General features: G+C 50.2%; 1 pseudogene; it reads left to right on the forward strand.

Annotated features, from left to right (window-relative positions):
- Positions 1-24,179, forward strand: part of LOC130389065 (inactive tyrosine-protein kinase PEAK1-like) — a 76,936-nt pseudogene extending 52,757 nt beyond the window's left edge.
- The last annotated feature ends 1,706 nt before the right edge of the window (positions 24,180-25,885 follow it).

Raw genomic sequence — 25,885 nt, forward strand, 5'->3', positions numbered from 1 at the left:
AATGGAAATGAAGATGCATTTCCCTTCTCTTGTTTACACATTTTTCTCTCCCTCTATAATCTTTGTATGCGCTTTTTATATCCAGTATGAGTGCATTTGTGTGTGTTTCATGAATTTTGCGTACATGAATAAATATACAGATTAATAATTAAATCGATTGTTTATCCTCACTAAATACATGTATTTTTCTGTTTGTCGTGTTGTTTCAGGTCCAGTGATCCGTGCGTGAGAGGACCGGGGCCGTAGAGCACAGTCCAGGGTCGCTGGTTCAGAGTCCATTCCGGTGACCTGTGGCTCCATGGAGGGATTTCCTGTCCACTGACTCCGCCCCCCCCACCTCACCGCCTCTGCAGCCATGTCAGCCTGCAGCTCCTTCACTGAGCACGTGTGGAAGCCGGGCGAGTGCAAGAACTGCTTCAAGCCTAAGAGCCTGCACCATCTCCAGCCTCAAAACAGCGTGAGGAAGGCCCAGTCGGAGCACAGGCTTTCCCCTCCACAGCAGCAGCAGAACCAGCCTTCTGTTGGGGCCAGGCCCAACCCGGACCTCCCCAACGCCCCCCAGAGGCCCGGCGGAGTGGCTGCTCGCTCGGGCCACTTCCGGCCGCCGGTGGCCAAGAAGCCCACCATCGCAGTCAAGCCCACCATGATGCTGCCATGCGCCTCCACGGATCTGGATCCGGAAGGCAACCTCCAGCAGCAGCAGCAGCAGCAGCAGCAGCCGCACCGTCCACCCAGTGCTGGGGAGCAGGGCAAGACCTCCGCCTTCACGGTCTGGAACCGCAACGGGCTGAATCGCAAGAGGCCTGCCGGGCCCAACAACAACAACGAGGGAGAGGATAGAGGAGAGGAGGAGGGAGGAGATCGAGGGTTACTGTGACCGCATCAGGCCCCCTGGCCCCGTTCGGAACAACAACAAACAGCGGACTGACTGACGTTCTCAAAGAAAGAGATCGTCGGCCTGGGGCCGGGCCCAGCCTCTGTCCCCTGTCCGCTCCAGGGACCTCTTCTTCGGACGCATCAACACGTCAGACCGGCGGTCCCTTGAAAGGGGGTCTTCAGGGCCGCGAGCTGCCTGGCCATGGGTCAAAGCGTTGGAAGCGGAGTGTCTGGCCAGAAAAGGGGTCTCCCTCAACAACAGCGCTGAGATCATCAGTGCCGAGGGTGGACGCTACTGCTACCCGGAGTTTTCCAGCGGGGACGAGGAAGACGACGAGGAAGAGGAAGAGGAGGAGAGCGAAGAGGAGCACGAGGAAGACGACGACGACGACGATGACGAGCAGGACAGCTGGGACGAGAGTGACGAGGAGATGCTGGCCATGGCGATCCGCATGCGGGGCCAGCCGCGCTTCTCGATATTCCGCCGGCCACGTTGTCGCCGGTGCACTTTCGCCGCCGGGACGAAGTGGAACAACGTGCCGCTGCGACCGCTCGCTGCAAAGCTATGCGCCGGGGACTACGACGACAGCTACGACGAGATCCTCAACGGCTACCCCTCTCTGGACTCCAACGGAGCTCCCATGGCCTACGGACAGAGCGACGTGCGGGCGTCCGGCTGTCGTCCTCCAACTCGGAATCCCCCCACCTCGCCCGAGTCCTCCTCGTCCCTCCTCGGGGATTCCCGCCGGCCTCGAGCAGCGGTAGCAGCGCGCCCCCCCTGCCGGGCACCCAACGGCATAAACTCTCCCTCGCGCCTCCACACGCTCCCCACAAGCCCTGCACTTTTGAGACTAAGGCGCCGCCCGACCCCCAGGTCGGCGCCGCAGAGTCCGTTTAGGACGGCCGAGACGCACAACGGCCGGCTCGCCATCCGGCTGAGAGCAGAGCGGCAAGGGAAGGCGCTCCGATGCCCTCAGGCTCTACCGGGTCAACCCGTCACCATCAGCGTCAGCCCCACGGAGGAGCAGGTGGTCACAGGGTACCCGTACCGGGTGTGTCAACCTGGAGAAGTCTCTCGTTTGCAAGCCCTACACTGTCGTAGACGTTTCTTTCTGCATCCATGACGACCAAAGAAGAGCCGATCCCTGACCCCACGTCGAAAACGAAAAAAGCCCCTGAGCCCAAACGCGTCCCCGGCCCTCTGCGTCAGGCCTTCTCCGTCCGTCCTTCCCGGGGTCCCCTTCTTCCCCGGCGTCCCCGATGACGCCCAACGGCGCTGTTGCCGGCGAACGCCCGCCGAAAGCCAGCGGGAGCATTCGGTACCAAGAGGTGTGGACGTCCATCACAGAGCCCGCGCCAGAAAAATCGCCAAGATAGATCACGGTTCAGGGTGCGCACAACGGTCCGGCGGTCCCCCCGCGACACTGCAGCCACAAGTCGGGCCCCCACGTCTCCCATCTCCGGGCTGTCCTCCTCCCGCACCATACCGGTGAAATCTCCAACTTGTCGAATCAAGTTCAATAGCTTTAACAACGCCGTGATGGCCGCCGTTTCCCATTATCATTCGCGACGAGCCGCCTAGGCGCGCAGTTCAATACGCCGTCAAGGTGCCCATCGTCATCAACCCGTGCGCGTACGCCTACGACAACCTGGAGGTGTACAGGAGCTTCCTGGGACTCAGCGGGGAGCGGCCGCCGCCCAAGGGGCCGTCGGCAGAGTGACGGGCAGCAGTGACCAGCCACCACCTACGAGGAGATCGGCTCCTCTGAGAGCGTCCATTCCAGCTCCACGTGATAAAACCCTCTCCGGCAAGGCAACCTCTGAAAGACCGCTGCCGAGGAGCTGAGAGCTCGGCCCGAAGCCCTGTCCAAGATGATGAACGTTCAGCCGAGAACCACTACAGATCCCAACACTGCGGGTGCAAGCTTGTATGAGCAGCACATAAGCGCCGCTCCCTCTCCCACTAGTCAGGCCAACGCGGCCAGTCCTCTCCACCTATACCGTGAGCCTACCCAAGCGCAGCCCTGCTGCCACTGCAGTGGCGCCGTCCGGCCAGAGGAGCGGTGGGTCCTCTGTCGCCACGGACCTGTCCGTGTCCTTCGGGGCGGGGGCGGGCCACCGCGAGGAGGCCAGCGCCGTGCTCTCCCAGATCGTGGCGTCCATCCAACCCCCGCACTCCCCTCCGGAGTCTCCCTCGGAGAAGTCCGATACGTTCGGCTCGAGGAGATCTACGCCGTGCCCCCCTGACGCCACGGAGAGCCTCGTCCGGCCCAAGTCCCTGTTCCTCCCCCTACGGCGCGCTCTCCAAACCCACCAGGAGACGCCGTCGAGGCTGCTGCCCAAGTCCCACAGCGCCTCGGCGGCTCTCCCCTGTCCAGTCCCCGCCAAGGCGGAGCCCGCGCCCCGTTCCCCCCCCCCGCTCCACCTCCTCCCCGTACCACGCCACCGAAATCCTCCAGAACAACTTCGGCAACTGGAGCAACAAGTCGCCGGCGTGGGTTCCCCCACGCGGCCGCGCCGGGGAGAGCGGCGGCGGCGCGGGCGACGGCGGCGGCGGCAGGCGGGCGGCGGCCGAGAGAGCACGAAACCCAAACGCTGGATCTCGTTCAAGAGCTTCTTCCGCCGCGGGTTCAGGACGACGAGCAGAAGGAGAAGGCGGAGAAGGAGAAGGAGAAGGGAAACCCTGGTGGGGCTCGACGGCACCGTCATCCACGTGCTGCCGCCGCCGCCCAACAGCGCATAACTGTTCGCCGAGGCCAAGCCCGACTACCCCAGCCAGAAGCCCACCATCACTTCACCTACAAGCGGACGGGCGCCGCGCACTGACGGAGACGATAAGGGGAGGAGCGCTCGGACGATCAAGGCGGGGAGGTCGCGGCGTCCGACCATCCCCGGAAGGGAGTAGGGACCCCCGGCTGACTGTTCCGAGGGGAACGCCGTCGCCGCACAGCGTGGGGGCGGACATCATCGAGCGAGGTCATCAGGTAAAGTCAACGCTTTTTTGTCACCCTTCCCGTTTCTGTCGCTACCGGTTTGGTCTCTCGCTCGAGAAAACGGATGTTCAGTAAGGGAAAGCTGTTGTTTCCCAAATGATAGGTGTGTGTGTGTGTGTGTGTGTGTGTGTGTGTGTGTGTGTGTGTGTGTGTGTGTGTGTGTGTGTGTGTGTGTGTGTGTGTGTGTGGTGTGTGTGTGTGTGTGTGTGTGTGTGTGTGCGGTGCGCTGCATCTCCGTCGTGTGTCTGGCTACATCTCTGATGTGTAATTCAACATAAATACCTAAACGAGGTGATTGTGTGTTAATGAGGCTTTTACAGTGTACGATAGCTAATCATTTATAATTATCCAATATTCATTAGTATCCATTATTCAGCGAAGCGCTCCAACGGAATACATCGCAGTCAAACCTTCAAATTATAAAATCCATCAGATAACTCAGAAGGATGTGATTATCAGCCTGGGAAAACAAATCACAAATAATTAAATTTGAATAATGGGTAATGGTATTTTTTTGATCTCCATTATTCAGAAACTTTCATAATAATAACAAATGTGAGTCAAGGATATATGGTCCATCGGGGAAGGATTGTGTGGATAGCTGGAATGGCTTGCACACAATCATGTGTCTTACTCCATGATGAACCCCACCGAGGAGTTGCTACAGCCATCCTGAAGACATTAACCTTGCATCCATGAGCAGCCGAAGGAGACAGCCGACAGCATGCCGCAGTTGTGTGAATGTCTCACAGCTGAAGACAGGGGATTATCATGTTCTCTAAAATGGTTCCTGAATGACCCTTTTCTGATCAGATCATATTAGTGGGGGGAATCAGTACACAGTCCAGGGGACCACTTGCCCCACTAATGCCAATTTCACTCTGACCTGCTGGTCTGATGATATGGTATTACAATATCATTTTTGATCATTATTCATAGCAACTTTTCAGAGAGACTGACAACGTGTTTAAGTGACATCAGAATAAAACAAGCCATAAAAAAACGGTAGAAAATAAATAAGAGGGAAAAAAACGAAATGTATGAAGATGAAAAGGAAGAGAGACAGTTATTTGAAGAGACAAGGGACCAGCCACCATAATTACAGAGTCAAAGCCTTTTAGGCCGTTTAGTTTTTAAATACTTCTTAAAACAATCAACAGAAGCGACTGCTCTCATAGGCTAAGGGAGATGGTTCTAGTGAACCTGTTCCAGGGACCGGTTCTAGAGAGCCGGTTCCAGGGGCCGGTACCGAGTACGTAATACGTCTGAATCGTAATCGAGTCATAAGAAACCTAAAAGAGCTTCGGACCCGTACTCTAGACGGCGCTACCACAGACAACGGCCTCCCTCTTGTCCCTGACTGAACGCACGATGATGCACAACACGTATTCCCCATTGCACCGTCTATTAATATTCCCCCTCCCTCCCCTGCATTTTATCCTTAATGGGCGTCCATTAGCAGAACGGCATGGTTTCCCGCTCTCCATGGGTCTCCTGCTAGGATCCAGCCCCCCCCCCCCCCCCCGCCCTGAGCCAGGTCAGGCAGAGTGGGGGAGCAACCCACTGGGATCAGCCAGTCTGACCCAGCGAGAGTTCAGGATCATCGCTCTGGTGTTCCGACTTCCGACGTCGCCAAAATCGCCGAGATGGATGATTTATTCATTGCTTATTGAGGAATCATAGATTTAAAAAACATATGCATCGAATCCCCTAATCCATGTACAATACGTTCCCATAGATATTACGTGCATGATAAATGGTTCATGGTAGGACTATGACGTAATTTCTAATGAGAAATAATGTTGAGGTGATGAGTTATTTTGGCCGACAGAAGCCGACAGAAACATGAAAAATCTGAAATGATCTTTCCCCTTAATAGAAATAACAGACATGACCGCGACATGCAGTTTATTCGAATTTTTTTTGTTTGTCTTTTGGTCAGATATTGAGATCTCTGTCCTTAAATCATTTGATGAGTATCCTGGATACTGCCTCTGGGTAATAAATCCATTCTGAAAGGTTTCTCTATTAAGTGGGGTTAAAAGTAAGAACTACTGTGGCCAAATATTCTTCGGAACTGTCAAACTAAAGCTTTTTGATCATACCAGCAGCAGAAACCTGTTTCTATGGTAAGTCTAGCTGTTGATGGGCCTCAGATGAAAGAGTTTTATTCACACGTCGTCGTCATAAATTTACCAAGATGCTCCCAGTATCTGTCCATATCAGTTCTTAACAGTAATTTGTTTCGGCATGGAAAATACAGAAACAATTTGTGGGTTTTACACGGTTACATTTATTTTAGTTGTAGATGTTTTCGTTCTCTTCATACACTTGATGAATCTGTTCCATTGTTATATGTTTCCTGATGTTTCACATCTTATCAGTGTTACAGCGAGCAAAGGAATGTCTAAATATTGAGATCCTTTTCGCTGCATTCTGCATGAATCTCTTTTGTTATATTGAGTTATTTCTTGCTGTTCTTTTGTATCTGCTATTCACAGGGTCTGTTATTATATCATTCTTTCATGGCTGACATTTATTTCCTTGATACACTTTCGAGTCCACCATCGCACTTTGTTCTGTATATTTTATCCATAGTCCCACTTTCCTGACAACTTTCTTCTAAAATGTTGCCTTGCCATTCCTGTCCTGTTTTTCTCTCTCTCTCTCTTTCTTTCTTTCTTTCTTTCTTTCTTTCTTCTTTCTTTCTTTCTTTCTTCTTTCTTTCTTCTTTCTTTCTTTCTTTCTTTCTTTCTTTCTTTCTTTCTTTCTTTCTTTCTTTCTTTCTTTCTTTCTTTCTTTCTTTCTTTCTTTCTTTCTTTACTTTGTCTTTACTTTGTCTTTACTTCTTGTCTATGTATATTGCCTTCAGTGTGACTCACGGAAAATCTTTTTTCTTTGCCCAGACTGTAATGGCAGCCAAACATTATGAACATTCCTCTGCTAGTTACAACTCCTCCGACTGGATCGCTCTGCCAGTATAATCTCGCTTACTAATAATAGCGATCGAGATTGCAGCATGTGAGGTTGGATATGTCTTCTAGACCCACAGGCTATCTTAAAGCACCAGTATTCAGAGTTTGATACTTCTTCTCTCCTCTCACAATCTCATCAACCTCAGCATTTGAATTTAGACTGCCAAAGGCTTGTCCCCATTCTGTCTATTATGTAACAACCCCCAGAGTTAAAAAATGAAAGAAAGAAATTATCAATTTTTTCCACCCATATGAATCAAGTAATATAGGCTGTAGGAGAAGGAGTTGTTTTGATGATTGTACCTTTAGGATATGGGTTCACCACAGGTCGGTTAGCCCATTACAGACGACACAGTGAGTGGGTACGGTGCACAGTGGTTAAACAAACAAGTCAATTCGTTTCTCAGCTTACCCGTCCAACTGAAAGAAATAGGAAGGAAGAAAACAAAGGTAGTTTCAGTCAATGAATGCAGGTTCATAGGTTTAACAGGGGAAGCGGTTTACACAAATCACATACAACCAGTAGAGAATGCATAATAATTGTTATGCTGATAAGCAACACCGGCTGTTGTGTAAAAGTTGAGCTGAGATTCGTATTTGTCACGTGATCAACACGCTTCCTGTGTTGACGTCTAGTTGCCCAGCCGTTATCGTTTGTGTGTTTATTACCTCGCCTTTCACAAGCTGCGGTGTGAAATCGTGCACACAGTTTGAGCAATACTGTAACAGACACACGGCTATCCCCACAAATGGAGAAATCAACGGTCAATCCAATTTAATTTCAGGCTTTCCCTGTTCATTCATTAACTTTGAGGAATTTCAGTTATTCTGAAAAAGCCCTTGCATCCCCCTTCATTTTTTACAAACTGTAATGCTCGGATAAAAAAAAAAGACATATCTACATATTATATTCTGTATATTCATAGGCCTGCTTACATTCTGTCCCTCACTCATCAATAGAATGTTTCGATTGGATGATCCAAGAAGTACCCTGCCTTTCTGTATTTCTGTTCACTGTGGCCATAACTCTGGTATTGGCTAACATTGGGCGTGCTCTCACACACACGAGCGCACACACATTCAGACAGAGCTCAGACAGGTGAGAACGCAGGTGAGTCAGGTAGGACAGAGAGAAGGGGAAGCAGAGTGCCCAGAGAGAAAGGAGGTCTCCAGGTTTTCCACGTATCAATTTATTTTTCCATCAAACCAAGACAGAAGAGAGAGTTCCTGCTCTCTTACCGAGAGGATGTGAGCCCACTCCCCTTAACCCTGCGTCAAATTTATTACAAAGGCCGTTCAGAAATGGGAAACTGTGTAAGCCAGTACAGTGGGTAAGCTTGTGACATCCCTATCTCTCTGTCTCTGTCTCTCTCTTTCTCTCTGTCTCTCTTTCTCTGTCTCTTTCTATGGCTCTGTCTCTGTCTCTCTGTCCCTGCTATGGCTCTGTCTCTGTCTCTCTGTCCCTGTCCCTGCTATGGCTCTGTCTCTGTCTCTCTGTCCCTGCTATGGCTTCAGTCTCTGTCCCTTGATCTGACTCTGTCTCCGTCTAGTTCTTGTTCTTGTTTGATATTTATTCTGTGTTTTCCTCAACGGTTTTGATGGAACACAGTATCTTTGGCCACGGTGACCCTGTGGGGCGGGAGCAGTGCTTGAGATTGTATTTGTTTAGGCTGTGCTCCTTCTTGGGTTGCGTTGAAGGGGTATCTGTGTAAGTCCGGCTGTAGAGTTTTTCGACTTTGAGATTTTGCAGAAAGTGAAATGTTTTCTCTGCAGCCTAACTTCGTCTGAACATGTCCGGGCCTCAAAACGTTCACTAGCTCTAAAGGTATTTATTGTTCCAGGGGGCCACTCGAGGTGTGTGTGTGTGTGTGTGTGTGTGTGTGTGTGTGTGTGTGTGTGTGTGTGTGTGTGTGTGTGTGTGTGTGTGTGTGTGTGTGTGTGTGTGTGTGTGTGTGTGTGTGTGTGTGTGTGTGTGTCCTTCAACATTTGTTGAAGGAAGGAATATTTCATACCACAATATACCTTCGCCTCGCATGATACGTTTGTCAACATCATCACAAATGATTCAGTAGTTCCCAGTTTTGACTCAGTTGCCTGACATATTGGATGATGCTAACATAGGTTGTGATTTGTAAACAAACAATGCTTCTGTAACTGTAAGGGATGCAAATAGAGGATGTGACACTTCACCTTTGAACACAAACTGTGGTTTGTTCCAGTCTGATTTGTAACGCTTGATGCATAATCCTTACTGCTAGCGTAGTACTGTTCCTACTACGGTTGTACAGTAAATATAAACCAAAATATGGAGTGCTATTTTTTACAACTTAAACAGTTCAACTTTTACAGTTCAGATGAATGGCAACGTTGAATGTGTCAAAATAATTCAGTATAGATATTTGAGTCTGTGTTTTTTTTAGCATGGCATACTGATACCCACTCACTTGCACTACATTTCACTTTCTCGCTTCAGCACGCGCCTGGCTGTCAGCCTGTCACAGAAGAAGCCCTGGGTCTAGTCTCAGAGGGCTCACTCCACTCGTCTGTAATTATTCTGGTGTGTGTGTGTGGGTATGTCTGTCTGTGCCTGCATGTGTGCGTCTGTTTGTGTGACCTCAAGATGTGACCCAGTTAGCAAAGTGCTAAAAAGTCAACCATGCTACCCGCAGTCCACATCTGTAAATACTACTCACTGTCACTCATGTCCTCAAAGCAGGACATGTCCTCAAAGCAGCTGCCGTTTGTCTTTATTATATATTTATTTACTCATTTATTGTTGCAAATCATACCAGCCATTCATGCCAATGCATGGAAGAATCGATAGGAGATCTAAAATGGAGGTTTGTTGTCTGTGGAATGGAGTCATCTGAAGTTTGGCCGTGTAGCGAGGATCCTGTTTGTTTTCAGTCACTCCTCAATGCTTTACTCCAGGGAATCGCTGTGTAGTTTGGCTGTGGCTCAGCTGTTTCACTTCCCCCCCGGTCCCTGATCCAACCCTGAGCAACCAAAGTCTGTAGTAACTCTCTTCTAGTCAATCAACAGTAACTACCTCCTGTCGCTTCTCGTTGTGTCAAATGCATGACTGCAGGGCATCATAAAGTTGGAGCAAAGTCTCTTTCTGCAACCACGTCGGTTCGGAAGGAACAGGGACACGTGTTTTGGTTTTTGTATGCGTGTGTTGGTGCTTGTGTTTGTTAGGCTTAGTGTAAGTTGAGTATGTTATGATCCATAAACACAAAAAGTTGACAGTTGACAGTGGATCAAGTCTTCAAATGATCAGAAAGACAGACCGTTGCTACGTTGTCCCTGACACCTTTTACCGTCTACCTTCCACAGTGATTCAGGTGTAGTCTACTTGATTCATGAACCTTTTTCCGTCTCAAACTTTACCACACCTTCCTTCGCCAGTTAAAAAGGAAGCCGAGGTCATTGCCCTGTTGAACCAAGAATCCAGTACTCGTTCAACCCTAACTGTCAAACTGACGGAATAAAACATTAACGTAGCCTATATACTGGACTGCATATATATATATATATATATATATATACACACACAAGTGCTTGTCCTACCAGTGGCTGCTCAAAGCAGTTTACAGTTAGTGCCACACATGCACCATTCATTCACCCATTCATACACACATTCATGTCAACCATGCAAGGGAAACAGCCAGCTCATCAGGCAGGTAGGGAAGGTGTGTTCCTCTGGCGACCTCTGCTAGGAGGAGCCACGATCGAACCAGCGACCTAACCCTTTAGGGCTCGTGTGTGGGCTTGAACTCATAACCTTTTTATTGCACATTTGTACTTCCCCGTTTATTACAACCTGGTTTACACTATCATTTCTAAAGTATAGCTTATTTCGCAGGGGGGGGGGGTTCTTTCCACAGCCTTCTTCTCCCACATACCAGCATGATCGCTAACATGATTCTACTTTGGTGTATCCCTCCGTCCACAGCCAGGTGGCGGCAGCGAGCGGCCATCACCGCCCCACCAGGGACGGGGGGGAGGGGCCTGCAGGGGCCGCCTCCCTCTCCGGCCGGCTCCTAAACCCTCCCCCCGCCCAGGGGGGTGGAGGAGGAGGGGCCTGAGGAGGAGGAGGAGGAGGAGGATGTGGAGGATGAGGCCTACCACCGCCCTTACCACCTCGCCCCCACCACCACCGCCGCCGCCGCCGTCACCGCGGCCAGCGAGGGCAGTGCCAGCCTGGGGGACCCCGAGGACGACAGCCTGCACTCCCATCACTCCCACTCCCCGGCCTCCAGTGCCTGCAGCGCCACCTACAGCAACCTGGGTGAGAACACACGACCTCGCTATCTAATAATGCATCACCGAGAATAAGCTCCTCGTTATCATGAGGAAAACGGGATTGTCTTTCGGTGCTCCTAAAGGCTCAGTTATGGTTCCACGTCGAGGCAACGCAGTGACCTCGCAGACGCTTCGACGCAGTCGTGAACCTGTTTCGGTTTCTGCGTCGGGTTTGTGAGCCGACCAATCACAGCCCTTGCTGCTGCGTCGCCTCGACACAAGCTTACAATTTTTGGGGGGGCGCACGTCTGGCCCTTGCGGTGGACGCAAGGAAGGTCCGCAAGGACAAAATGTGCGTAAACCCCCTCGCGTTGCGTCGACGTGGAACCACAACTGAGCCTTAAGGATGCAATAACAGTTTGTTTGAGGCTCTGTTTCAAGATGGGCAGGATAAAATGGTCTAGTGGCGAAGGAGTTTGTTTCAAAGCAAAACCTTGTGGTCGTCGACTCCCAACTAAAGGTTCCCCGGTTCAATGCCCCAATGTTCGTCGACGTTCGCAGACGGTGCTTCACGCAGTTCTGCTCATTTTGAGTGGATTTATTTCCTCTCTCATGCCGTTACAACCCCCGGTCCCTTACGTCACGGGTCTGAGTCAGGTGACTCATCGTCCGCCGCACGTCGTTAGAAGGTCATGAACACGGCCTCGAGACGGTGTACTGCGTACGCCCCTGGTGCCAACGGTTATCTGTGATGAGCGGTTGCCTTTAGGCTGTCCGAGGTTTTGGTGACGACCGGGGCGGCCTCGTCTCGCCCGGGAGTCATCCCATCAGGAGAAGACGACGCCCGTCACACGGAATTGGTTTGAGACCCATTCCGAGTGTTATTGATTGCACACACTCACTCACACTGAAAAGGGTCAAAAAGCGCTGGTGTTTTGTATTATCTGCTCTTCGTGTGTCGCGTCTCATCCGTCTGTCTCCCGCCGGTTCCCTCTCTCCCTCTCTCCCTGTCATTCCCTTCCTTCCTCTCTTTCATCACTCTGGCCTCAGTGCATCCTTTGTTCTCTGATCTACCACGGGTTAGTCCCGTCCTTACCCGGGCCCGTGGCCCTAGGCCTCTCACAAACAAAGACGTCTTCAGGGAAAGTGTCTTCCGCACTTTGGTTCAAAGACGACTGCATAATTGTATTAAAGGATTCTGTTGTTTTTTTGTTTTACTAAATATGGATTTGACATTATATCTAGTCAATACATAGAGTGTAAAATCAGTATTTAGTTGATTTTTTTACCTGGAGGCAGGAATACACTACATTCTAGTGTATTCCTGCCTCCATAACCGCAGTTAGGCAAACCAGGAAGATGCCTGTTAGTTATGTCTCCATAAATACAGTCAATCAGACTGCATACTAAACCGTATGTTTACTGCAGATGTATAATTTGTCTGTACCAAGAAGCTTCATATCTTCATATCCTCATTTCTAAGAGGCTAGCTTGCAACTATGCCAAAGCGTGTGTATCCAGTCACAGACAATGCTGTACATGGGTTTTTATGACAAAGACCCAACTTGATTCTGATTGGGTCCAAAAGCTTTGCATGGTGCTGTGAGCCTTACATAATCAGCCTGCTGCCTCCACTAGTACCCGGGGATGTGCCCGTGATTAATTAGTCAACTCATTAGCAGACCTCATCAGACGCTCGCTAAATAACGGCGCTATGATGTAATGGTGCACTGTGAGTAATGCCATGCTGTGTGATGTAGTGTGACGCTAGCATCCAATGCTTTGTACTAGAAAGTCAGCGTTGTCCGTAGCGCTCCATGTGATGAAAGTGTTTTGTATTTTGTTGATATCATGATGCTTTTGAGATTGCGTTTCTCTGTTTGTCACGGAGAAGTAGATTAACGCTTTGATTTAACTTATTTTTAGAGGCACAGCACATGTTTGGCTGCCATCACAGAGTTCCCATCACACCCTGAAAATGTGTTATATCTTTATTATATCATGTGTGTTTGTCTTTTAGTCTTTTTCAGCTTTTTTCTGTTAACAGCGAGTGGCACCATCCTCTTCTTTCCTGTGTGTGTGTGTGTGTGTGTGTGTGTGGTGTGTGTGTGTGTGTGTGTGTGGTGTGTGTGTGTGTGTGTGTGTGTGTGTGGTGTGTGTGTGTGTGTGTGTGTGTCTAATTCCACCTGCTGCACACAGCTGCTGACAGAACAGACAGGTGTGTGTCTGTGTGCTTGTAGCTGTGTGCGTTTTGTGTGTGTCTGTGTACATGCGCACTTGTGTCTGGGGTGTGGTGTGTCTGTGTTGTTAGCTATGTGTGTGTGTATATTCGTGAAGTGTGTGTGTGTGTGATTTTTTTGTGGCTCTCTGTATTTGTGTGTGTTTGTGGTTGTGTGTCTTTGCTTGTGACTCTGCTGTTGTTTGGATGTCTTAATTATTACAGTGGGGCTGTAGCTATAGTTACGGTTGCTAGTCTGTCTGCCGGTGTCCTGCAGTGCAACACAGCTGTGCCATCTTGTGGACTGAAATGTCTCCTGCTCTTCTTTCAGATTAACACAATTTATATATTTCTGCCCGTATCGACCACTAGTCCCCCTGTTCATCCTTTCATTAAGATACGTTTCGTGATGGAAGGAAGAACAGCATATATTGTCTGAAGGGACAATAAACGCTGGACACCTGTGTGTGTGTGTGTGTGTGTGTGTGTGTGTGTGCGTGTGCGTGCGCGTGCACGTGTCCGTGTACGTTTGATAGTCATTGCTGTCTGGAGAAGTGTTTCTCACTAAAGTTTTTCAGATGGACTTGTGAACGATGCAGTCTTTTCCTTTCACTACCATTCACACATCAACATTCACGACACACACACACACACACACACACACACACACACACACACACACACACACACACACACACACACACACACACACACACACACACACACACACACACACACCATCTATATATGCATTTATTGTTATCGTTTCACTTTACGTGTGAATGTTGCTCTGTGTGTCCTCTCTCCTCATTCTCTCTGGCAGCCCCCTCGGCTCGCCCCCTACGGCTCGCCCTCGTTCTCCTCACACACAACTACTTTTTAATGATAGTGTGTGAAGCATGAGGAGGCAGATCCCTTTGATGCCTTCCTCCTCGTCGCTTCAGTCAGATCTCTCTCTCTCTGTCTCTGTCTCTGTCTCTGTCTCTGTCTCTGTCTCTGTCTCTGTCTCTGTCTCTGTCTGTGTTGGCATTGCTGTTGTGGTAGGAAGGAGGAAGAGATAGTTAGAGAGGGGGGAGAGAGAATGTTTCTCTGTAACATTTGAAGTACTTTGAAGCTTGGAAGCAGAGCTAAGGGTAGGCTTTTGCAACTTTACCTTTTTTTCTGCTTTCGCTCCTACTCTGTCTCACACACACACACTTACTTTTTCTCTCTCTCTTTTTCTATCTCTAACTATCTCTTCTCGATCAGTCACGTCTCATCATTTGCCATCCTCAATCTTATCCCAGAACTTTCTCTCTCTCTCTCTCTCTCTATCTCTCTCTGTGTGTCTGTCTCTCTGTGTGTGTCTCTTTTGGTCTTTCACCACAGTTTGCCTATTTGTTTGTGTATTAAAAGTGTGCAGTGTATTAACACTGGAGACGGAGCTCGGTTGATTTAAGGATGTGTTCTCATAGTGAACTCTGCTGTGGTTAGTGTGCCGATGTCACTGCACCACAGAGTGTGATAAGACCTCACCATTGGCCACAATGATCTTGAAATGGAGTTTAACCGTGCCTGGAGTTCAAATTGTAGAATCAATATGAATAAAAACATTAACCCTAACACATTTATTCAGAAAATAAATACAAGGTGGATTCGGGAGATGGCTGTTAAGCGACTGGAAAGCATACTTGAACTAAATTAATTAGTTGTTTTACAAATTGTCTTTTTTCCAGATTCAGGAAGCATATGAAAAGTTTTCAATCAATTCTGGGATGAAATGACTGAGGATAACTCCTTGTTGGTGGCTGTTTGACTGCGCCTGAATTAATGTGATTCCCTTGCGTTGGTTTGGGTTGTTGGCTGTTTCCATTTCAAGTCGATGTCGGATCGATCGAGCCGTCCATTGGCAGCCTTCTATGAAAGATACTCGCTGCACGACTGTGCGCCACCACACAGCGAGTTGCCGAGAGTGCAATTAGCTTCTTAATCCCCAGTAGATTTGGGAGGGATTATGTGAGGAGTCTTCTTCATCCCTCTGGAGATGGGGGAGTCTGTCCTTTTGAACCCACAGGGGGGTTATCAGATTTAGTTGTATTTATTTTGTATTATCCATGGGCAGCGTGCCAATAGAACAGTTGTTAGGGTTCTTAAAGGTCGAAGGTTGCTGGTTCGATCCCCGGCTTCTCCTAGCTGAGTGTCGAGGTGTCCTTGACAAGGTACCTAACCCTGACTGATGTGGTGATGTCGAAGACAGACATCCTGTCTGTCTTCGACATCTGCTGCTGGAACAGAGACTTCCAACTCTCCAGCAGTAGCGCCCCAAGGCCAGATATGCGCCCAGCGGGAAAAACTGATGATGATAATGTTATCTAATGTGGGAAAACAGAATCATATAAACACTTTGAAGATGATGTCTCTTTGGAGAGACATCCATACAACATGCTGTGTTGTTCTTTGAAGCACAGGGCGGGGGAGAGATATTTCTCTGTTGTTACCTCATGGCAAGTCATCAAAGATTTACTCTGGAGTGAGCTGAAGGAAATGTGCTCCATGCACGACGGAATAACAAACCCCCCCCCCCCCCCCCCCCGCTCAAAGTGTTGTTTTTGAGGGGGGGGGGGAGATTCATGGCGGTAGTGTTTATCCCAAACACCCCTCAGAAGCAGCAGTCTTTTGCAGGAATCAAATATTGATGAATTTGAAATATGGTGAGCTAGATTTATTTCCAATAAACGAGATTTGTTTGGAAACCATCATTTATTTTCGTCTATATATGTCTAGACATTCTTTTTAAGGGATCACCCACGCATGCTCTGGTAAATAACGAGGCCAACATACTGCATATAAAGAAAGTGTAGTTTCAAGGAAAGCATTAAGCCCCAACAAAAAGACTACAATTAATTAATCCCAATTGATATCTATCGATGTGTAATTGTCACCTGCACGCGTGTTTTTTACGCTCTACCTTGGCCTTCCCTGTCCAACATGTCTCTCTCTCGGCTTCCTCCATCATATCTCTGATACTCGGAGAGGGAATCTGTTGCGTAACGCCGCTAAATCGAGCGCACATCGCCCGCTGCGTTCTCTGCCGCAGGATGAGCGAAAACCACTCGTACTGCTCTGATGGATTACCACAGATTGGACGAGGAACACATCTAAACACACACTCTTCAGGGGAGGATAAGACCACACGCGTTTACGTCTCCCCAAACCACTCCTCACCCCCCTCGTCCCCTCCTCCTCTCCCTCTAATCCAAGAGGAAGCCCGTGTAGACTCTGAATACTGTTTGGTGCCGTTTTAGTTATTTAGCAGATGCTTATGTCCGAGGCAACTCACAGCGATTTTGGATGAACGTTCTAAAGCTGTGGTGTTTATGTTATAAAGCCGCATGCAGGCTTGAGGCGTCTTGCGCTAGGATGCCTACAGGTATGCTGTGTGGAGGACGGGGGATCGAACTCAGTAACTTTTTGGCTAGTCACAGGCTAGCCACTATGCTACCCTGACCCATATGGTTGTTTAGCGATTGGAAATGACTATTTCCAATTAAATTGTTTCTTTTGGGATAGCTCACTCACTTGGTTGAATGGGGATTTTCAAAACAATTTAGTTGCATACATTTATAGATCTAAGTACTGTTGGCGGTCTTACTCACGTTTACACCTATGCTATTATCGCAAGCGACTTGCGGGGCATGAAAGAAGGGTATTATATATACTGTAAGGATTAGGTGTTTTTCTCGAGGGGACATCATTGCAGCGTGTATACTACGGACCCCTGATGTCAACTTCCACAAGCCTTGCTTTGCAGGGGCGTGGTCTGCCAACGGGTGCCCCTTTCTCAGTCCAATCTTCCGAAGCAACGAGGGGATTTCCCTGTGAGCTGCAGAGCTTAAGAGGCGTTGCTGTCTCGTGTGTCCTCGTGGGCCGGCTCCTGGTTGACACCGAAACAGGGAGATGATCAAATTCCCGATCACACAAAGAGTGGGACTCTTTGTCCTTTTGAAATCCGCTCGAGACCCCCCTTCGTGAACCTCGTCCTCTCCCTGCGCTCCAAGGCATGTCTAGGGGTGAAATATCAGTCCTGGGCCCCCCTCCAAAGAACTCCCATGTCACTCCTCCCTCCAGACAGGATCATCTACCATGACGGCACTTTAAGCTGCCCTGCAGGAAGAGCCAGATAAGACGGGCAACCTTCCCTGTCTTGAGCTCGAGATCCTCCTATAAGGCCCCCCGTCCTCCCCCACCCACCCTCCCTCCACCATGTGTGTTGAGAGAGAGAGGGAGAGAGAGGGGAGGGAGGCAGATCCTGTTTTCACCCTCTCATATGCGCAGCTCGTTAGAGGAGCCAGTAAGCCGTCAGACGAGTGTGGGAAGGCTAGCAGGAAGAAACAAGTGAAGATTCGAGAGCTGGAGGCGTGCGAAAAGTGGTTGCGCTGCTGTAGCTGCGGCGATTCCGCCCCTTTCAACCAGGGATGACCGTCGGACGATATTTATAGGACCGCAGTGGACTCCAAAGAAACTCTGCTAATGTTTTGAGATTGTTTCGCAGGTCACATTTGCCTGGTCGGTTTCATTTATTTGCGCCTGAACAAGTTATACACATTTGTATTGGAACGATGTTAAATTTATGACTCGACCCTCCTCCTCTCTCTCCCCCCCCTCCCCCCCCCGCCCCCTCCCCCAGGTCAATCCAGAGCCAACATGATCCCGCTCAAACAGCCGCGCAACCTCAAAGCCTCCAACGACACCCTGGCCTCGCTGGACCTGGACGGCCTCTCGGAGCAGCCCTTCCCCAAGTCCACCCCGCCCCCGCTGCCCAAGAAGTCCGTCCCGCGCTCCGTCACCGAACCGGGCCTCGCGGGCAAGGAGCCGCCGCCGCCGCCGCCGGGGCCCGTCGCAAGACCCCGGGCCGAGGCCAAGCCCGGCGGCACCAACCTGAGCGTGGCCAACCCCCTCTACGACCTGGACTCCACCTGGGAGTCGGCCAGCCAGAGCTCCTCGCTGAGCTCCGAGCCCCACCGCCTCCACGAGCACGAGAGCGGCGGGGACTCCCTGGAGAGGCCGACGCCGCCGCCGCCGGCAGCCGCGCCCAGCTCGGGGAAGGGACGTCCCGCCAACAGCCTGACCGCCCTGGTGGCCCCGGCCCCCGGCACGGCCACCGGCGGACGGGAGAGGGGGGGCGGGTCTCTGGCGGCGAGGGCCCGGACAACGGGTCGAGGGGGTGGTGGCGGCGGCGCCGTCGGAGGTCCGGGGGGCTCCTCCAAGCCCCCGGTGCCCATCCTGTACCGGGGCATGGACAGCTGGGAGGAGGTGGTGGGACGCATCCGCAGCCTCCACACGGACACGTTGCGGAAGCTGTCGGCGCGCTGCGAGGACCGCTTCATGGCGGGGCAGAAGGACCACCTGCGCTTCGGCACCGACAGCTGGTCCCACTTCCGGCTGACGGCCGGCAAGCCGTGCTGCGAGGCCGGGGACGCCGTCTACTACACGGCCTCGTACGCCAAGGACCCCCTGGTCAACTACGCCATCAAGGTGGGTCTGGGGTCCCCCCCCCTAGGGGAATCCGTGAATACGTAGGTGGTGGGTGGGGCCATAGTAGTTTATTATTATTAATAATAATAATAATGTTAATACTTTTTGTTTCAGGGCACCTTTCAAAGACTCTCAAAGTCGCCTTACAGTTAAGAAAAGCAAATGCAATTTAAAAACTGGCAAATATAGTTAAAAAGAACACATTTTACAAAGCAACATATTCATTAAATTGGCTGATGGGTGGAATTAAGTGGGACAGGCCATTCAGAACAGGTGAGTGTTGATGGAGGTTTTAAAGGTGGGGAGAGACTCTGTAGTGCGGATTGATAGTGGGAGACAGAGGGACAGAGCTCAGTTATTTCCCCCCCCCTGTCCCACACTCCAACCGGCCCTGGAAGGAGGGAAGAGGGATCCCCTCTTCTGGGTTAATTTCTTGGGTTTTGTTTGGATTGTGTTGAGGTTGTTGTCTGTTCTTTAGAAGGCTCAGGGTTAGAGGGTGTCACGTAAGACACCAGCCTGTGCAGCCTGTGCAGCCTTTGGTATAATTAAGAGACACCGTGATTAAGGGGCTATTCAAACTAAATGGACTTGACTTGGTCGCAAATCCCGATTGGGGGAATTAAGTTATTTAACCAGCAACAGCTCTGTAATGAGGCTGGTGGATATTTAAAAATAGAATATTGTGCCCAATTCTTTGCCCATATACGGCCATCTTATCATATCGTTTTATATTTTAATAAAGCTTCGAAATACATTATGTGAAAGTCTACCATGTTGCAAGAAGCTTGGGAAGACTTTTGGTAAATGTGGGGCCAGGCTCACTAATATAGGCCCTGTGGGTAAAGCTGGCCTGTTGCCTTGCTCAGTTCCAAAGGAAATGTAGAAGCTCTAGGTTGATCTAGTTAGAAGGAAAGTTAGCTCTTCACTACTTGTTTCTATGTCATCACTGGATTCTAGAGAAGGCCATTTCTTTCCGGATGAAACCCAGCTGCCCAGTTTAAAAAAAAAACCTGTTTAGATGTGGCCCAGTTCTGTGACTTCCTGCCTGACTGTCAAATATTAGATTTGCTCGACGTTCATCCTCAAGGCATTCCTGAGGATTTTGACGTGTTCTATTTGTGCTTGTCAGTAGTTCCTTAACCGTATTTATTTCTTGTTGTTTGTTGTTTATGTCATGAATTCTTCAGTGTCCTGGTTTCAGTTGAGTCGGCCTGTTTTCACCTGTTTCCAACACTGAAACATTAAAACATTAAAACGTTGCTCATAGTCATCACGACACCAGGCCTCGCATTAGAGATTTATTAGGATGCTTATCCGTCGGGCACACTGGGTGACAAACACTTTGTGTGTGTGCTAGGTGGGCTTCATTAGAGGACGATTAGGTTGGTCGCCATAGCAACAAGCTCAGTGCCTGCAGGTCGTGGGCTCACGTGCACTGTACACGTGCACCAAACATCCAGACGATTTTGGTCCTGATTTTTATTCAGAATGACCAGAGAAACTTTATAGTTTATAGTTTACAACCAATGCATATGAAATAGCGCATAATTGGAATTCAAATTAAGGTTCCAAGTCGCATCCATGCGCCTTCTGGGTCGGGCAAGGTTTAGCGACCCCCCTCTGTGATCTAATCCTGGAGGTGCGTCGAGGTTCTGAGCCTGTCTCGGCAGTTTAGAGTAACGGAGAGTAACGGGGCGAGGCTGGCTGCCTCGCCCCGTGCGAGCGCTTCAGTACAAAAGCTAACACTTTAATCCATGGCACCGTTGTCCCTCCACCCAATCTCTGCCTTGTTGACACATTATCTCCTGCCCTTTGTTGCCGCATCGACCATCCATCTTTGCGTGTCTCTCTGTCGCCCCCCTCGCTCCTCCAGATCTGCCGGAGCAAAGTGAAGGAGACCCAGCAGCAGTTCTTCCACAGCCTGGCGGTAAGGCAGAGCCTGGCACTGCACTTTAACATCCAGCAGGACTGTGGACACTTCCTGGCCGACGTCCCCGCCCGCCTGCTGCCCTGGGAGGAGACCCAGGGAGCGGACGAAGAGGAGGAGGACGACGACGACGAGGAGGAGGAGGAGGAGGAGGAGGAGGAGGGAGGAGAGGAAGATGTAGAAGGACAAAGGGAGAAGGACGATGAGAAGAGGAAGGCCGCAAACAGGACGCCGGACGCCAGGCCTTCGTCGGCGGACGGCCGGCCGGAGGAGCCTTCACCGCACGCGAGCTCGCGGGGCTCCCTGCGCAGCCGCGTGGTGGTCATCACGCGGGAGGTCCCCTTCCAGACGGTGGCCGACTTCGTCCGCCAGGGCGTGTCCCGCCACGCCCGCAACCCGGAGCTGTACGAGCGGCAGGTGTGTCTCCTGCTGCTGCAGCTGTGCTCCGGCCTGGAGCACATGAAGCCCCACCACGTCACGCACTGCGACCTGCGGCTGGAGAACCTGCTGCTGGTGCAATGCCTGCCCGGCTCCCCGGCCAACCCCGCGGAGCCCACGGAGCCCAACAACAACAACAACAACAACCCAGGGAACGGCGCCGGCGGCGGCGGCGGTGGAGGGGCTAGTCCCGGCAACACGGCCAACGGCAACGCCAACGCCGCCACCTGCCCCGCCCGCCTCATCATCAGCAACTTCTCCCAGGCCAAGCAGAAGAGCCGCCTGGCGGCCGGCGACGCGGGCACCCTGCGCGACCAGTCGCGGCTGGCGCCCGAGATCGTGACCGCCACGCAGTACCGCAAGTGCGACGAGTTCCAGACGGGCATCCTCATCTACGAGATGCTGCACCGGGCCAACCCCTTCGAGGAGACGCCGGAGCTGAAGGAGCGCGAGTACACCTGGGCCGACCTGCCGCCGCTGCCCCTGCGCTCGCTCTACTCCCAGGGCCTGCAGCAGCTGGCCAGCCTGCTGCTCACCGTCAACCCCTCCGAGAGGATCCGCATGGCGGAGGCGCGCGCCTGCCTGCAGTGCCTGCTCTGGGGCCCGCGGGAGGACCTGTTCCAGGCACTGGGCGCCGCCACCGCCACCGCCGCCGCCGCCGCCGCGACGCAGCCCACGGCGGGGGGCGACGCCGGGCAGCAGCGCGACACCACGCTGCAGAACTGGCTGGACCTGAAGAGGACGCTGATGATGATCAAGTTCGCCGAGCGCTCGCTGGACACGGTCAGCGGCGTGAGCCTGGAGGACTGGCTGTGCTGCCAGTATCTGGCGTTCGCCTCCACCGAGACGCTGGGCCGCGTGGTGCACATCCTGCAGCAGCCCCACCCCCAGGTCGCCCCCCAGGACCAGCCCCACCCACAGGCTCCTCCCCAGGGCCCGCCCCAGCACCAGCAGCCGCCGCCGCCGCCGCCGCACGTCGCCCACCACGCCCCGAACCACCACCACGCCGCCCCCACGATCCACCTCGCGCAGTCCCAGCCGCTGTGAGCCTCTGAAGTCGGGCCGTCGCTATGGCAACAGATCCGCCGCCACCCCTCTGGAGTGTGCGAGTGTGTGTGCGCCTGTGTGTGTGTGTGTATGTCTGCGTGTGTGGGTGTGGGTGTGTGTGTGTCTGTGCGTGCGTGAAACTTGAACTTGATGAAGACTAATATCTGGCCTGGTCGTGTACATCTCTGGCCCCTCGGATCCCCTACGAGACAGCCTGGTTTCATCTGCCTTTTCAGTAGTTTCGATCTTTCCATGACGGAACGTGTAAAGGGAGTGGACAGTTGTGGCTGTCCACTCAATCAATTTTTCCCCCGTGACAGCGGAACAAAGAGAGCCAACACGGGGGCTGTCATCGACAGTCAAGAAATGAAGTCCAAAACAAAATGCAACGAGGCGTAGACCCGTTGTAGGACACTGTGAAGTCCGTGCAGCCCGACCATGCGGGTTGATATCCCTGTGTGCGGGGTGCTTAAGATGCAGAGACACCTACGGCCTCGAGCTGTCTGCGATTCAATCCTTGATCAAAGTGCACTGCCCTGGGGGCTGCTTGAGGTTTTGAGCTCAAAGCCCTGCGAGACATTAAGGCGTTACATAAATGAATCGTGCAGATGCTGGCTGTGTGTCCAATAGACCTTTCCTGTGAGAGGTGCAGGCTGCACGAGGGATCAAGACTGAACAGAGTCATTGTTTTGTGCTGTGTACTCACGCAGCCACGGGTGTATTTGTCGTTTACATTCATTTGCCGTGAAGAAACGTCCTGTGTGATGTAGCAAATCAGAGAGGTTTGAGCAGGTGAACGTTTAATGTATGGTGGGTTTTAGATGCAACTCGTGGGATGTAACTCAATATTTTAGACCATGGTTCCCGTACATGCGCCAGGAAAAGCACAAAGGACATACTGTGAACTATGACCATTCAATTATAAAGTAGCCAAAGAATCCCACACAAAATTACGACTGAATTGCTCAAGGTCACTAGAAGCCAGTCAAGGTCACTTCGTTTTTTTCAATCAAATCTTACATAAATTGCTAACAAGTCACCAACTGTTGGTGTCAACAGTAGGTTACCATGCCAACAGCATTAGGTTTCCACAGTTTCTCCTTGGAACTTATGTTCAAGTACTTTCAAATCAAATCCTGGCGTTTTTACCTACGGTATGTAGCATTTCAGTGACATGCAGTTTTAGTCGCCAAAAACACAAATGTAGATTTCTTCAGTCGCATTTAGTGTTCTTTGGCATACATTGCCCCTTTCGTGATCTGATCGCACAGTTGACTGTCAGTATGTGTAAACCCATTTAATGTCGTCCTTTCCAAGCTCAAATGGCACAAAGCAAACCGTGGATTTTATATTTTGTTGCAATGTGTGCAATTTTTTTTGTGAATTTCCTATGGAGCTTACAGTATGTTGTTATTTTTAGGACACCATGAAGCATTTTACAAACCTTTGCAAGTCCTTTTTAATTTCTTGTGGCACATAAAATGACGGCAATGTCTCATAGACACAGAGTCACAGTTAAGGCTGTAAACTTCATTTGGATTCAATGTTACAACGATGGCTTGGACACAGTTTGACATGCTTCAGTGAATGGGGGATGTTTTAATTGTTTTGGTTTTTGATTTTCTTTCGACTGTGTTCGCCGTTTTCTAACAATACCAGTCAGTGGATGGCATTTACAAATCCATCAAGTTGCGCTGACAAACCCTGATGGGACAATAACATTGCAGACATCAGAGGTTATCTGAGAGCCAAAGAGAGTGAGTGAGAGAGAGAGAGAGAGAGAGAAAGAGAACATCTGAGAGAGGTTCCCTTTCAGTGGAGGAACTGGCTTGTGATTAGTTTGGACTAAACTGTACGTGATGGGCTGGGGTCTTTGGGCCAGACCTTGAAGGAGAGCAAACAAATAAACCATTTGAAACTATTTCACTGGACTATCACCCACCCCCACCCCCCACCCCCCCCCCCCCCCAAAAAAAAGCCTGCTTGAATCTCAACCACTAGCCGCCAGAAACACTTTACAAACACAGCCTTAAGAACCCGCCCCTCCAGTGAAACTATCCAACCACTAAGCAATGCTTCCACACTTTCCCGCCCTTTTGTCTTTTACTTCCTGTATGATCCAGCCAATCGCATGCCAAGTCCTACTGTGTTTGCTTTCAGTGTACCCACATGCAACAGCCAAATAAGTCTGGCCCTATTATCAGCTCCAGGTGAGATGGGAGGTGCGTCTGCCAGACAGGAATATCAAGTGGTTCGCTTTACAAGGTTTTGTAGATCAAACATGAGGAGCCATCTGTCGAAAAGCCTTGGAGGTGTGGAAAATAAAAAAACACAACTTTGACACACAATGCAACCATATGGACAGTCTTGAAAAGAAACGGTTGGTTAGTTGATTAATTCACCTGTGTGTACCATTTTCCTTCCATTTTTTTACGAACCCATTTTTCTCTTCTTTTTTTTTCTTATACATGTTCCATGATATCCGTCCTGCGACATCATTGATATGCATTATCAGAATCAAAGCGAGGCAAATGGACTTCTGGAATTAGGGTTCTGTTGGTGTGTGGCAACTTGAGTGTGGCAAGTGAATCGAGATAAAGCAAGCATGGGATTTTGTCACAAACAAGGGTTTGTTTCTTTAAGAAGTGTGTGTGTGTGTGTGTGTGTGGATGGCACTGGTTGCTGTCCTTGTGTTTGTAAAGATGTCAAGCCTTTATACAAATATATATATATGCTCCAATCTTATCTATTTTAACCTATACACACTATTTTATCACGTCCTACAGAGCACCAGAGAGACTAAAGTAGAATTAGTCCATTTTAATAAAGCAAAGATTTACTTTACTCTCCTCCATTGTAACGGTTATGAGAGAAGGAAAAGGTATAGTTGTCTCTAAAATAAAGAGTGAAATTGTTAACATGGAAAAGACAATCGTTGGACACAGTAGGCCTATTGTACAGATATTTCCCCTCCTCAATCCAGGAGTCAAACCACTTTGAAGAGAGTTCATGTTGGAAGTGTGGGCACCATTTTTAAAACACATCCGTGTTCATCGATTTGTACCAGTGTTGCCGTGCAGTGACAGTGAATACAGTACTTTGTTTCATTTGTCAGTCGCAAACTGTACATGATGTATATCTCCTGGCCCGATTCCATTTTACTGTCAAATCAAGTTAACCAGCGGTAACAGAAAAATAAATATATGTTTTTATATATTTTCATTGCGTCAATTATTTTTTTGTTGTCATAATTCCTGTCCTTTCAGGGTTTTGTCGCAGGATATTAAAGCAAGGACAGAACATACATGTTAAGGTAATCAGTAGGTATGAATGGATGGACACAGTAATGGAAGCAACTGTATCCCTACAATATTACTACTATTTTAGAGAATAAATGTCGCATGGGGCCGGTTTGGTCTATTTAACATTTAACTTTGACAAAATACTCTCCGACACCAGATGGCGACAATACCTCGAACCTGCTGAAACTTGTTTCGTTGGATTGTAAAAACAACGTTAATCCCCATAAATAAATCTCCATAGAGTTTACATCAATATTAAACGAAAAAATGCATTTACTGCAGAAAATGCGGTCAGTGTTGTAGTGCAAAATGAGGTTGAAATACGTTTAAGTAAAGCAAAATAGTTTAAG

The sequence above is a fragment of the Gadus chalcogrammus genome, chromosome 9 (genome assembly GCF_026213295.1).
Source record: "Gadus chalcogrammus isolate NIFS_2021 chromosome 9, NIFS_Gcha_1.0, whole genome shotgun sequence".
Lineage (NCBI taxonomy): Eukaryota > Metazoa > Chordata > Actinopteri > Gadiformes > Gadidae > Gadus > Gadus chalcogrammus.